The sequence below is a fragment of the Pelobates fuscus genome, chromosome 7, assembly GCF_036172605.1.
Source record: "Pelobates fuscus isolate aPelFus1 chromosome 7, aPelFus1.pri, whole genome shotgun sequence".
Taxonomy (NCBI): domain Eukaryota; kingdom Metazoa; phylum Chordata; class Amphibia; order Anura; family Pelobatidae; genus Pelobates; species Pelobates fuscus.
Window position 1 is genome coordinate 88,090,637 of NC_086323.1, and position 13,577 is coordinate 88,104,213.

Genomic DNA, 13,577 nt, shown 5'->3' on the forward strand with positions numbered 1-13,577 from the left:
AGGGGGTGACAGGGTGAGGGGGTGACAGGGTGAGATAGGGTGATATAGGGTGAGGGGGTGACAGGGTGAGGGGGTGACAGGGTGAGATAGGGTGAAGGGGTGACAGGGTGAAGGGGTGACAGGGTGAGATAGGGTGAGGGGGTGACAGGCTGAGATGGGGTGAGGGGGTGACAGGGTGAAGTGGCAGGGGGTGACAGGGTGAGATGGGGTGACTGGGTGAGATAGGGTGAGAAGGTGAGGGGGTGACAGGGTGAGATTGGGTGAAGGGGGTGACAGGCTGAGATGGGGTGAGGGGGTGACAGGGTGAAGTGGCAGGGGGTGACAGGGTGAGATGGGGTGACTGGGTGAGATAGGGTGAGAAGGTGAGGGGTTGACAGGGTGAGATAGAGTGAGGAGGGGTGACAGGGTGAAGTGGCAGGGAGAGGGGGAGTAACTGGGTGAAGGAGGGTGACAGGGTGAGGAGGGGGTGACAGGGTGAAGTGGCAGGGTGAGGGGGGTGACAGGGTGAAGGGGGTGACAGGATGAGATAGGGTGAGGGGGTGACAGGGTGAAGTGGCATGGTGAGGGGGGTGACAGGGTGAAGTGGCAGTGTGAGGGGGAGTGACAGGGTGAAGTGGCAGGGTGAGGGGGGGTGACAGGGTGAAGGGGGGGACAGGGTGAGGTAGGGTGAGGAGGGGGTGACAGGGTGAAGTAGGGTGAGGAGGGGGTGACAGGGTGAAGTGGCAGTGTGAGGGGGGGTGACAGGGTGAAGTGGCAGGGTGAGGGGGGTGACAAGGTGAGGGGGGGTGACAGGGTGAGGGGGGTGACAGGGTGAAGGGGGTGACAGGGTGAAGAGGGTGACAGGGTGAAGGGGTGACAGGGTGAAGGGGTGACAGGGTGAGGGGGTGACAGGGTGAGGGGGTGACAGGGTGAGATAGGGTGATATAGGGTGAGGGGGTGACAGGGTGAGGGGGTGACAGGGTGAGATAGGGTGAAGGGGTGACAGGGTGAAGGGGTGACAGGGTGAGATAGGGTGAGGGGGTGACAGGCTGAGATGGGGTGAGGGGGTGACAGGGTGAAGTGGCAGGGGGTGACAGGGTGAGATGGGGTGACTGGGTGAGATAGGGTGAGAAGGTGAGGGGGTGACAGGGTGAGATAGGGTGAAGGGGGTGACAGGCTGAGATGGGGTGAGGGGGTGACAGGGTGAAGTGGCAGGGGGTGACAGGGTGAGATGGGGTGACTGGGTGAGATAGGGTGAGAAGGTGAGGGGTTGACAGGGTGAGATAGAGTGAGGAGGGGTGACAGGGTGAAGTGGCAGGGAGAGGGGGAGTAACCGGGTGAAGGAGGGTGACAGGGTGAGGAGGGGGTGACAGGGTGAAGTGGCAGGGTGAGGGGGGTGACAGGGTGAAGGGGGTGACAGGATGAGATAGGGTGAGGGGGTGACAGGGTGAAGTGGCATGGTGAGGGGGGTGACAGGGTGAAGTGGCAGTGTGAGGGGGAGTGACAGGGTGAAGTGGCAGGGTGAGGGGGGGTGACAGGGTGAAGGGGGGACAGGGTGAGGTAGGGTGAGGAGGGGGTGACAGGGTGAAGTAGGGTGAGGAGGGGGTGACAGGGTGGAGTGGCAGGGTGAGGGGGGTGACAGGGTGAAGAGGCATGGTGAGGGGGTGACAGGGTGAGATAGGGTGAGGAGGGGGTGACAGGGTGAAGTGGCATGGTGAGGGGGTGACAGGGTGGAGTGGCAGTGTGAGGGGGGGTGACAGGGTGAAGTGGCAGTGTGAGGGGGGGTGACAGGGTGAAGTGGCAGGGTGAGGGGGGGTGACAGGGTGAGGGGGGTGACAGGGTGAGGGGGGTGACAGGGTGAAGGGGGTGACAGGGTGAAGAGGGTGACAGGGTGAAGGGGTGACAGGGTGAAGGGGTGACAGGGTGAGGGGGTGACAGGGTGAGGGGGTGACAGGGTGAGATAGGGTGATATAGGGTGAGGGGGTGACAGGGTGAGGGGGTGACAGGGTGAGATAGGGTGAAGGGGTGACAGGGTGAAGGGGTGACAGGGTGAGATAGGGTGAGGGTGTGACAGGCTGAGATGGGGTGAGGGGGTGACAGGGTGAAGTGGCAGGGGGTGACAGGGTGAGATGGGGTGACTGGGTGAGATAGGGTGAGAAGGTGAGGGGGTGACAGGGTGAGATAGGGTGAAGGGGGTGACGGTGAGATAGGGTGAAGGGGTGACAGGGTGGGATAGGGTGAAGGGGGTGACTGGGTGAGATAGGGTGATATAGGGTGAGGGGATAACAGGGTGAGGGGGTGACAGGGTGAGATAGGGTGAAGGAGTGACAGGGTGAGATGGTGACAGGGTGAGATAGGGTGAGGGGGTGACAGGGTGAGATGGGGTGAGGGGGTGACAGGGTGAAGTGTCAGGGGGTGACAGGGTGAGATGGGGTGACTGGGTGAGATAGGGTAAAGGGGGTGACAGGATGAGATAGGGTGAAGGGGGTGACAGGGTGAGATTGGGTGAAGGGGTGACAGGGTGAAGGGGGTGACTGGGTGAGATAGGGTGAAGGGGTGATAGGGTGAGAGGGTGAGGGGGTGACAGGGTGAGATAGGGTGAGGGGGTGACAGGGTGAGGGGGTGACTGGGTGAGATAGGGTGAAGGGGGTGACTGGGTGAGGGGGTGACAGGGTGAGATAGGGTGAGGGGGTGACAGGGTGAAGTGGCAGGGGGTGACAGGGTGAGATAGGGTGAAGGGGGTGACTGGGTGAGATAGGGTGAGGGGGTGACAGGGTGAGATAGGGTGAGGGGGTGACAGGGTGAGATAGGGTGAAGTGACAGGGGGTGACAGGGTGAAGTGGCAGGGGTGAGGGGGTGACAGGGTGAGATAGGGTGAGGAGGTGACAGGGTGAGATAGGGTGAAGTGACAGGGGGTGACAGGGTGAAGTGACAGGGGGTGACAGGTGGGGTGGCAGGGTGAGGGGGGGGTCAAAATGTACCTTTCTCCCTGGTAGTCCAGTGGGGTCAATCTGTCCCTGGTGGTCCAGTGTCCTGGATGGCTCCCTGGTGGTCCAGTGGACTTTCCGGTCTGCAGCTCCGCCGGATGCAGAGCTGCAGACCACAGGGGGAATGTCTCGCGATCTCCATTCAGAGCGTTGCCGTGGTAACCCGCGGCAACGCTCTGATTGGCTGGAGATCGCGAGACCTGAGTCTGCAGCTCATACCCGGCGGAGCTGCAGACTGAGGCAGACTCTCTCCACGGGCGGACTGACAGGAGGGGCCTCGCACCCGGCGGCACAAAGGGCAAGCCGCCGGCCCCCTCCTGTGTCGGGTCCTCGGTCATAGACCGAGAACCCGACATGTCAGTCTGCCCTCAGGCGATTTAGGCGGCCGCGAGGCCCCTGACTGCGCAGGGCCTTAGGCGGTCGCCTAAATCGCCTAATTAGAGAGCCGCCTCTATCAATGCTGTAACCCTCAATTTCTTCATTAAATTTTACCAGGACAATGACATTATCAGTGAAAGTGCAGGTTTTGTGGGGAAATGCAAAAAACAAATATATATGCTAACTTTGGCCAGTGTTTGTGACTAAGTGGCAACTAAAAATACTGTACATACCCCATTTTTAATACCTTTGGTTGTCTACTTTTGCAAATGGTATGCTTCAGATGTTGTTAACTTACATTCCTGGGCTGCCATATGGTCTCAAAGGAAAGAGAGGCCTGCAATCAAATCTGGTAAAAATGGGGAAACCATATATTGACCATATTATTTTCCAAAAACCATAAAACCTCTACATGGGGGGTACTGTTGTATTCGGAAGAAATCAGAGAACACAAATATGAGTGTTTCAAAAAAGTAAAACCTATCATGTTGATGATATCACCAGTAAATATATACAGTTAATATATACTGCGGAATTAGTTGTCGCTATATAAATAACAATAATAATAATAATAATAATAATAATAATGTTTAAAGTGCAGTAACTTTGGCAAGCATTTGTGACTAAGTGGCTATTACAAAAGACTGGACATACCCCATTTTTCAGTACCCTGGGTTACCTACTTTTTCAAATGGTGTGCCATGATGGGGTTCATTTTCATTTCTGGGTTGCCATACCATCTCAAAGGCAACATAGTCAACCTGACAAATTTCAATTTGCAAAAACAGATTTTGAATGTCTATTTTTACAAATGGTATGCCATGATTGGGGTAATTCTCGTCCCTGGGCTGCCATACGATCTCAAAGGCAACATAACCAATCTGGCAAATTTCAATGTGTAAAAACTGAAATAGGCAAGCCTTATATTTGATCCTGTTATTTTCCAAAACACCATAAAACCTGGACATGGGGTTAATGTTGCACTTGTAAAACATTGCTGAACACAAATGTGTGTGTTTTAGAACAGTAAAACATATAATGTTGATGATATCATTGGTGAAAGGGCAGTTTTATTGTGAAAAAATATATGAGAGTTAACTTTGGCCAGGGGTTGTGACTAAGTGGCTACTAAAAAAGACTGGGCATACCCCATTTTGAATACCCTGAATTGTCTATTTTCCAAATTGTGTGCCATGATGGGGTTAGTTTTCATTCCTGGGCTGTCATATTGTCTCAAAGGCAACATAGACCCTGCAAACCAATCTGGCAAACTGAAATGGACAAGCCCTATATTGACCCTGTAACTTTCCAAAACACTACAAAAACTGAACATGGGAGATACTGTTGTACTTGTTAGACATTGTTGAACACAAATATGAGTATATAGAGCAGTAAAATGTATAATGCTAATGAAGTCATCTGTGAAAGAGCGGTTTTATTTTTAAAAATGCAAAAAACAAATATGAACGATAACTTTAGCCAGGAATTGTGACTAAGTGGCTTCTAAAAAAAAGACTAGACATACCCCATTTTGAATACCTTGGGTTATCTACTTTTATAAATTGTATGTCATGATGGGGGTAATGTTCACTCCTGGGCTGCCATACGGTCTCAAATGCAATACAACCAATTTGTCAAATTTCAATGTGTAAAAGTAGTAAGAGAAAAGTCCTATAATTGAGCTTGTAAGTTTTCAAAACCCCGTAACACCTGTACATGCATTTCTTACCTCCTGCTCTGTTCACAGCTTGCTAGAACCCGCAGGAGCCTCCTGAATGTATTTAAAGTTCAATTTACAGAGCAACAGATAAAAACATTTAAAGTAAAATACATCTGATTTAAAATTAAGCCATTTTTATGCAGTCCGTGTCAGTCACAGCCGGGGGAGGTGTGGCCAGGAAACAAAAGTGATTTTACGCCTAAATAGCAGATAATTGAGCAGTGAGATTGCAGAGGCATGATCTATACACCAAAATGACTTCATTAAGCTGAAGTTTTTCTGATGACTATAGTGTCCTTTTAATTCAACTACAATCAATTTTACACTAATACATATATAATCAATTTTACACTAATATATATATTTTAGCCCACACTGTGTATATATATATATATATATATATATATATATATATATATACACATTTTATTAATGAACCAATTCCAATGATATTACATACAATGAATGCTTAATGGAGATTTGTTTGACTAGTTACGAATGATGATATTTTTTTAAATGAGCTCTATTTGCCATCTCACAAAGTTGGGCTCTTTTGATTGCAAATTCTACTCTGAATTATTGCCCAGCCTGCTTCATATATACTGCATGAATAATAGAATGGGCAGTTAAGACTCTCCATCTGTCTCAATAGCTGAAAAAACTAAACCATCTTCCAACCAGTTAATCGGCATTATCTCCACATTATCGTAAATCGGCATTATCTCCACAATGGCATATAAGGATTGGATTGGAAACAGAGCTGGCAGCTAGTGGCGGTTCTGATTCAATTTAGATATATGACAGAAACATTGAGCCACATTAAACTAGTTTAGGCCAGGTTATCCCCTTGTTCTCCGACCTCTTAAAAAAAATGGAAATAATTTATAACTGCTGTTGCTCCCTCTTTTTTAAATGCCTTTCATTGTAGTGGTTTTGCCCTGCCTAACTGAGTCTTGCGGTGCCTGCTAAACTAATAGTGTGTTACACTGAAGCTACAAGCTAGATGTATAGTAAAGCTTTGTTCTTATCAGGGTGGGGGACAGGGGGGTGTCAGTGGATGGTCAATTGCCCACTGAAATGACTTCTGCTCAGATTTTTAGAAAATAAAATTGATAGCAAAAGAAAAAATATAACAATCAATCATTATCTTACTTATTTTTATAATTTGGGAAATAGGAATCTAATTTTGGCAAGTGAAAATTGGCATTGCATAAATGGCTGTTATTAACTAGTCATTAGGCCAGGAAATCCTGTAGTAATTTTAGCATAATTTTTACTTCTGTTTTGGCTACCCTAATTGCACTCACAATTTTTTTTACTGCCGAATTTGACCAAGCAAAACTGCAGCATGTATGAAATTATGTCAACCCCCTCTCCCCCCCCAAAAAAAATCAAAAAATCTGCTGACGGGATTCAGGAGAACAGGTATTTTCCCCTTGCACAAGTCTATATAATAGACACATTAAATAGTTTCAGTAATTGGTAAAAGGTGGAAATATTGTGGTAATGGATGACTCCTCTAAAAGAGATGATTTTGCTGAGATTAGTACCGTCTTTCCCCGAAAATAAGACCGGGTCTTATATTAATTTTTCCCCTGAAAAACGCACTAAGGCTTAATTTCAGGGGATGTCTTATTTTGGGGAAAACGGTAGCAAGCATATGCTAGAAATAAAACAAACAAAAAAACACACTAAGTCATCAGTGAATACTATTCTACCAATCTACTTCCCTAATACATCCCTTAATTTTTTCCCTAAAAAATGCACCAGTGCTTATTTTCAGGGGATATCTTATTTTGGTAGAAAATGGTAGCAAGCATATGCTAGAAAACGAGTCTACATTTGGGGGAATTCCCCCGAACATAGACCAGTTCAGTAGGGCATAAAATCCTGCAAATCTATATTTGAGGAAGCTTCTCTGAAACATAGATTAGTTTATTTGTTAATGGAATCCAGCGAATCTATATTCAGGGAAAATTCCACAAACATAGATTAACAAACTAGTTACTAGGGCTTATTTTTGGGGTAAGGCTTATTTTACGAACATCCCCCCAAATGAGCTAGGGCTCATTTTCGGAGGATGTCTTATTTTTGGGGAAACAGGGTATATATATTTAGACCAACACCTTACTCATTCTTGAAAGCTGTTTTCACAGGTGTTAGAAGAGATTAAATCATCTTACTAAAAGGTGGAAAAACCTGGAGTGGCAATTTCTAATATGAATTTTCCTAGTGACAAAAGTGGCTTGTGGGTCCAAAATTAGAAATACCACACATGAGTTAAAATATATTTTTAGATAACATCGTATCACATCTTGTTTGTTTTAGTAAAATATTAACAATATAAAAGTGGAAATTCCCAAAAATCCCCACAGTAAGAGAGGCCTTTTTAGAATTGGAGGAGATATGATTTTGAAAGTAAGTAGAACCTTTGATGTGAGGTATCATGAATATGTTTGGTATGTGATCTTGCTGGATATGAAGGAAAATAGACTACAAACAGATTCTCCTGAGACATAGCACTTGCTGGTGCTATATAAATAATAAAATAATAAATAATAATAAATCTAAACAAATGTTATAAATATACAATGGCAAAGCAAGCACTTCTATTACACACCTTCCCTCCTTTCTTTAAACTTAGAAGAGTTTGCCATCAAACAAAACAGCAATAAATAAAATGACTTAAAGGTTAGTCATCATTTTTGATCTGATGAAAGATCAAAAATGAAGACTAACCTTTAGGTCATTTTATTTATTGCTGTTTTGTTTGATGGCAAACTCTTCTAAATTTAAAGAAATGAGGGAAGGTGTGTAACATGTTTTTTATCTGTCCTTGTAGAAATAACACAGTAAAGGAGTTTAAGCATGCGTGGGATAGGCATAAGGCCATCCTAACTATAAGATAAGGCCAGAGACTAATGAAAGTATTTAGAAAATTGGGCAGACTAGATGGGCCGAATGGTTCTTATCTGCCGTCACATTCTATGTTTCTATGTTTCTATGTTTCTGATAGAAGTGCTTTCTTTACACTTGTATATTTATAGCATTTGTTTAGAATTATTATTATTTATTATGTTATTATTTATATAGCACCAGCAAGTTCCGCAGCACTGTACAATGGGTGGACTAATAGACACGTAATTGTAATCAGACAAGTTGGATGCACAAGAACAGAGGGGTTGAGGGCCCTGCTCAATGAACTTACATGCCAGAGAGAGTGGGGTCCAGTGACACAAAGGGTGAGAGTAGGGGTATCAAAATAAATTGGTAGAAAAGTATTCACTGAGGGCTTAGTAGGTTATTTTTGACAGTTGCAGGAGAGGAGTTGGGTTTTGGGTGTGAAAATCTGCTAACAGTTTAATTGATAGCAAAAAATGGTTCGCAAGAGTATTCTGAGAACGGACAGCAGCTGAAATAGCCTGCCCTTCAGTGGGTCCCCGCTCAGAACTCAAGCTGGTTTTAACTCAGCTTGTGCCATTACAGAGAGAACATCTCTGAAGCATATCAGACTGGTCCCACCCATACGGGCAGTCCAGATACGAAATGCCAGCAAGTTCTCTCTGCACGAGAGATACAGCAACCCCAGACGATTGTTTCAGCCTTGTTAGGCATCATCAGTGAGGCATAGCTGATATCTCTCTAGGCACCGTGAGCAAGGGGTCCACGTCTGAATTACCCTTTAAACTTATGGAGAGCAAAAAATATTCTGAGAACGGACAGCAGCTGAAATAGCCTGCCCTTTGGTGGGGCCCCGCTCAGAACTCAAGCTGGTTTTAGCTCATCTTGTGCCATTACATTTCGGATCTGGACTGCCTGTATGGGTGGGACCAGTCTGATATGCTTCAGAGATGTTCTCTCTGTAATGGCACAAGATGAGCTAAAACCAGCTTGAGTTCTAAGCGGGGACCCACCGAAGGGCAGGCTATTTCAGCTGCTGTCCATCCTCAGTGTACTCTTACGACTTGTTTTTTGCTCTCCACAATTTGAAAGGGTAATCCAGACGTGGACCCCTTGCTCACGGTGCCTAGAGAGATATCAGCTATGCCTCACTGATGATGCCTAACAAGGTTGAAACAATCGTCCGGGGTTGCTGTATCTCTCGTGCAGAGGGAACTTGCTGGCATTTCGGATCTGGACTGCCTGTATGGGTGGGACCAGTCTGATATGCTTCAGAGATGTTCTCTCTGTAATGGCACAAGATGAGCTAAAACCAGCTTGAGTTCTGAGCGGGGACCCACCGAAGGGCAGGCTATTTCAGCTGCTGTCCGTCCTCAGTGTACTCTTGCGACTTGTTTTTTGCTCTACAGTTTAATTGATACGCTTTTCTGAAATAGTGTGTTTTCAATGATTTTTGAAGGAATAGAGACTGGATGAAAGTCTAACAGAGAAGGAAAGGGAGTTCCACAGAATAGGTGCAACCCTGGAGTAGTCTTGAAGGCGAGCATCAGAGGTGGGAGTATGGACAGAGGATAGACATCGGTCTTTGGTAGAGCACAGGGGCCTAGACGGTGGTCATACTTGTGCTTGTGTATTAGGGAGGTTAGAGCAGCATTATATAGAGACTTGTAAACAAGCACCAGAATCTTAAATGTAGCCCTATATCTTACTGGAAGCTGACAGAGAGGTGAGGCGTGCGAGGTGCAGGCGGACAGGAAGATGAGCCTCACTGCCGGATTTATATTAGATTGCAACGGTGCAAGCTGGAAACATGTAAGACCTCTGAGAAGGGGATTGCAGTAGTCAAGGTGAGAGAAAACAATGGCATGGACCAGCATCTTAGCCGCTTCCGGCGTTAAAAAGGGGAGGATGCGCGCATGTTTTTTGAGGTGGCAGGATTTGGCGATCGACTGGACATGAAGGGTGAAGGAGAAGTCGGAGTCAAAGAGAACACCTAAGCAGCGAATCTGTGAAGTAGAGGTGATGGTAGTGCCATTGATTTAGAGACAGACAGACACAGGAGTAGCAATACTTGAGGGAGGAAAGACAAGAAGTTCTGTTTTGGACAGGTTGAGTTTTAGGAAGTGAGCATCCATCCAGTTGGAAATCGCAGAGAGGCAGTCAGAGACATGTGTCAAGATGGGCGGCAAGAGATCAAGAGAGGATAAGTAGATTTGCGTGTCATCTGCTTATAAATGATAGTTGAAGCCACAGGAGTTAATGAGTTTACCAAGGGAGGTAGTATAATAGAGAACAGTAGGGGAACAAGGACAGAACCTTGGGAAATGCCAAGAGAGGGGCGTTGGGGAGAAGAGGATGAGCCAGAGAATGAAATACACTGAAAGAGCGCTAAGAGGTAGGAGGAGCACCAGGCGAGAGCAGTATCCCATAGACCTAGATTACGGAGAAGAAGCTGTTGATGATCAACAGTGTCAAAGGCAGCAGAAAATTAAATTATTGGACACTTTGGTTACATCCGTTTCGACAGAGTGATGAGCATGGAATCCAGACTGAAGCGGATCAAGAAAAGAGTTAGATTCAGAGGAAATCTGTCAATCTCGCATATACAATTCTCTCAAAGATCTTAGAGGCAAATGGCAGTAGCGAGATAGGGTGGTAGTTGGTTGAGGAGTTATGGCAAAGGTTTTTTTTTCAGAATCGGGGTTACAGTTGCATGTTTGAAGCCTGAAGGAAATATGCCAGAGGAGAGGGAGAGATTGAAAATTTTAGTGAGAGGGAGAGCAAGAGAAGGAGACAGAGTGTGGATGAGATATGAGGGAATAGGATCGAGGGAACAGGTGGTGGGGTGGGAGGACCGGAGCACAGCAGAAACCTCTTCTGCTGTGGTGGGTGCAAAGAGCAAAACAGTGGAGGGAGTGGGGTTGGGGGAAACATTGGTGGGAGAGAGTGAGAGATTAGAGATCTCTTCCCTGATTGTAGAAATCGTCTTAGTGAGTTGCAACATTTGTGGAGGACAAGGTCGTAGGAGGAGGGGGAGCAACAGGTAAAAGAAGAGCATTAAAAATTTGAAAAAGGCATGTGGTCAAGGCAGTCAGTAGAGGTTTTCGTTGAGATTATCGAGTTGACGATGCTTAAATTTGGGTATGCAGTATGCCAATGTCAAAGGTCAGCAGATGGTGGTCAGACAAAGGAATTGGAACATTGGAGAGATTAAAGGTGGTATTGGTGAAGAGGAGATCAAGAGTGTTTCCTGCTGTTTGATTTGATGAAATAGATCACTGTGTGAGGCCAAAGGAGGGGTTACAGAGAGCAGACAGGAGGCATCAGTGAAGTTTGGGATGTTAAAGTCCCCAAGTATAAGGGAAAGAGTTATTAGGAGAGGAAGTGGGTAACCATGAAAAAAAGTGTTTGATGAATAGTGTAGGATAACCGGGGGTGGCGATAAATGATGGCAATTCTTAAGGAGTGGGCTTAAATAAGCAGACAGTGTAAACTTCAAAGGAAGTGAATGATAGGGCAGGGAGGAAAGGTTGAAAGGTTCATTGAGGGGATAGGAGGATACCTACACTGCCTCATTTACAGTTTAGTCTGGGAGTGTGGAAGAATTGTAGTCCACTGAAACATAAAGAAGCAGAAGTAGGAAGTAGTGGTATCAGGGGGGGGGGGGGTGGGGGACGACAGCCCGGTCGCAGTGAGTGCTAGAAGCGTGAGTGAATTAGAGATTTAAAGAAAAATATTTAAAAACTTAGTAAGATCTAAAGTGAACTACAGCAAAATAAAAAAATCAGAGCATGGGTCACTTTCAAAATTAGGAGGGGGACCTAAATAGCATTTCAGATTGAAAGATTAATAAATGTAAAACCATTTATATAGTGCCAACAGAGTCTGTAGCATTTTACAATATATACAGTTTTTACATTATAAGAAATACCTATTTGATTCTTGTAAAAAGGAATAATATTGCATCTCTGCTTGCCAATAGGTCATCTAGACCTGACTGAAATATGGTAGGTTAATAAAGGTGGAAACTGACTGTATAGAGTCAACATGCGAACACTCTTTAGGAGTGAATATTTGCAAGGGTCTTTAAACTCATTGTCATAATTATAATCTAATTAGCATAATAATAATAATAATAATAATAATAATCTTGATTCATTTTAATGCTTTAATTTTCAAATTTCTGTTTGTTCTAAATTTTTGAAAAATGCTGTTCATGTTCAACATTTGAATGGTGGTGGTTACAAAGTTACAAAGTACCAATTTATGGATTTATCTGCTAAGCTGCTGATATATCAAAATTAAGAAAAGCCCTTCTCAGAATTTTGCTTTTTCAGCTACTTAGTAGATAGTTCCATAATTTCCTATCGTAATGGGATTGCAACAAGTAAGGGTATGCCTCCCTTGGTAAACTCATTAGCTCCTTTGGCTTCCAATATCATTTCTATGCAGATGACACACAAATCTACCTGTCCTCTCCTGATCTCTCCCCGTCTCTCTTGACTAGTGTCTCTGACTGCCTCTCTGCTGTTTCTAACTGGATGGCTGCCCACTTCCTTAAACTAAACTTGACCAAAACTGAAATTCTGGTCTTTCCTCCCTCAAGTGTTGTAACTCCTGTGTCTGTCTCCCTCCAAGTCAATGGTGCTACCATCAGCTCCACCATGCAGGCTCGCTGCCTAGGTGTTCTCTTTGACTCCGACCTCTCCTTCAAGCCTCATGTTCAATATATCGCCAAATCCTGTCATTTCCATCTCAAAAACATTGCGCGCATCCGCCCCTACTTAACGCCAGATGCGGCTAAGGTGTTGGTCCATTCCACTGTCCTTTCTCGCCTTGACTACTGTAATCCGCTTCTCAGTGCTCTTACGTGCTCCCAACTTGCGCCATTACAGTCCATAATGAATGCGGCAGCGAGGCTCATCTTCCTGTCCGCCCGCACCTCCCATGCCTCACCCTTCTGTCAGTCCCTACATTGGCTTCCTATAAAATATAGAGCTCAATTTAAAATTCTGGTTCTTGCTTTTAAATCTCTACATAATGCTGCTCCCACCTATCTATCCTCCCTTATACACAAGTATGTCCCGTCTAGGCCCTTACGATCTGCTAAAGACTTACGTCTATCTTCTGTCCGTACTCCCACCTCTGATGCTCGACTTCAAGATTTCTCGAGGGCTGCACCATTCCTGTGGAACTCGCTTCCCTCCTCCGTTAGATGCTCACCCAGTCTCCACTCCTTCAAAATATTGTTAAAAACGCACTTCTTCATAAAAGCGTATCAATTAAACTGTTAATAGCTCCCAACTGATTCCTCTTCTGCAACTGTCACTAGTCTAATACTATCCTTATCTTTTTGTGTCATTTTACACCACTCCTTCTAGCATGTAAGCTCATTGAGCAGGGCCCTCAACCCCTCTGTTCCTGTGTGTCCAACTTGTCTGGTTACAACTACATGTCTGTTCGTCCACCCATTGTAAAGCGCTGCAGAATTTGAAGGCGCTCTATAAATATCATAATAATAATTTGCTAAACAACTGAAAGAGCAAAATTCATAAAAGGGTCTTTCTTAACTTTACTATGTCAGTTGTTTAGTGTGTAACTTCCTAATTTGC

General features: G+C 45.4%; 1 protein-coding gene across 1 annotated transcript in view; it reads left to right on the forward strand.

Moving 5' to 3' along the window:
* The window catches only part of LOC134568709 (calcium-activated chloride channel regulator 1-like), a 103,470-nt gene that overhangs the window by 6,977 nt on the left and 82,916 nt on the right, over positions 1-13,577 (forward strand). The gene's annotated exons all lie outside the window — the stretch shown is intronic.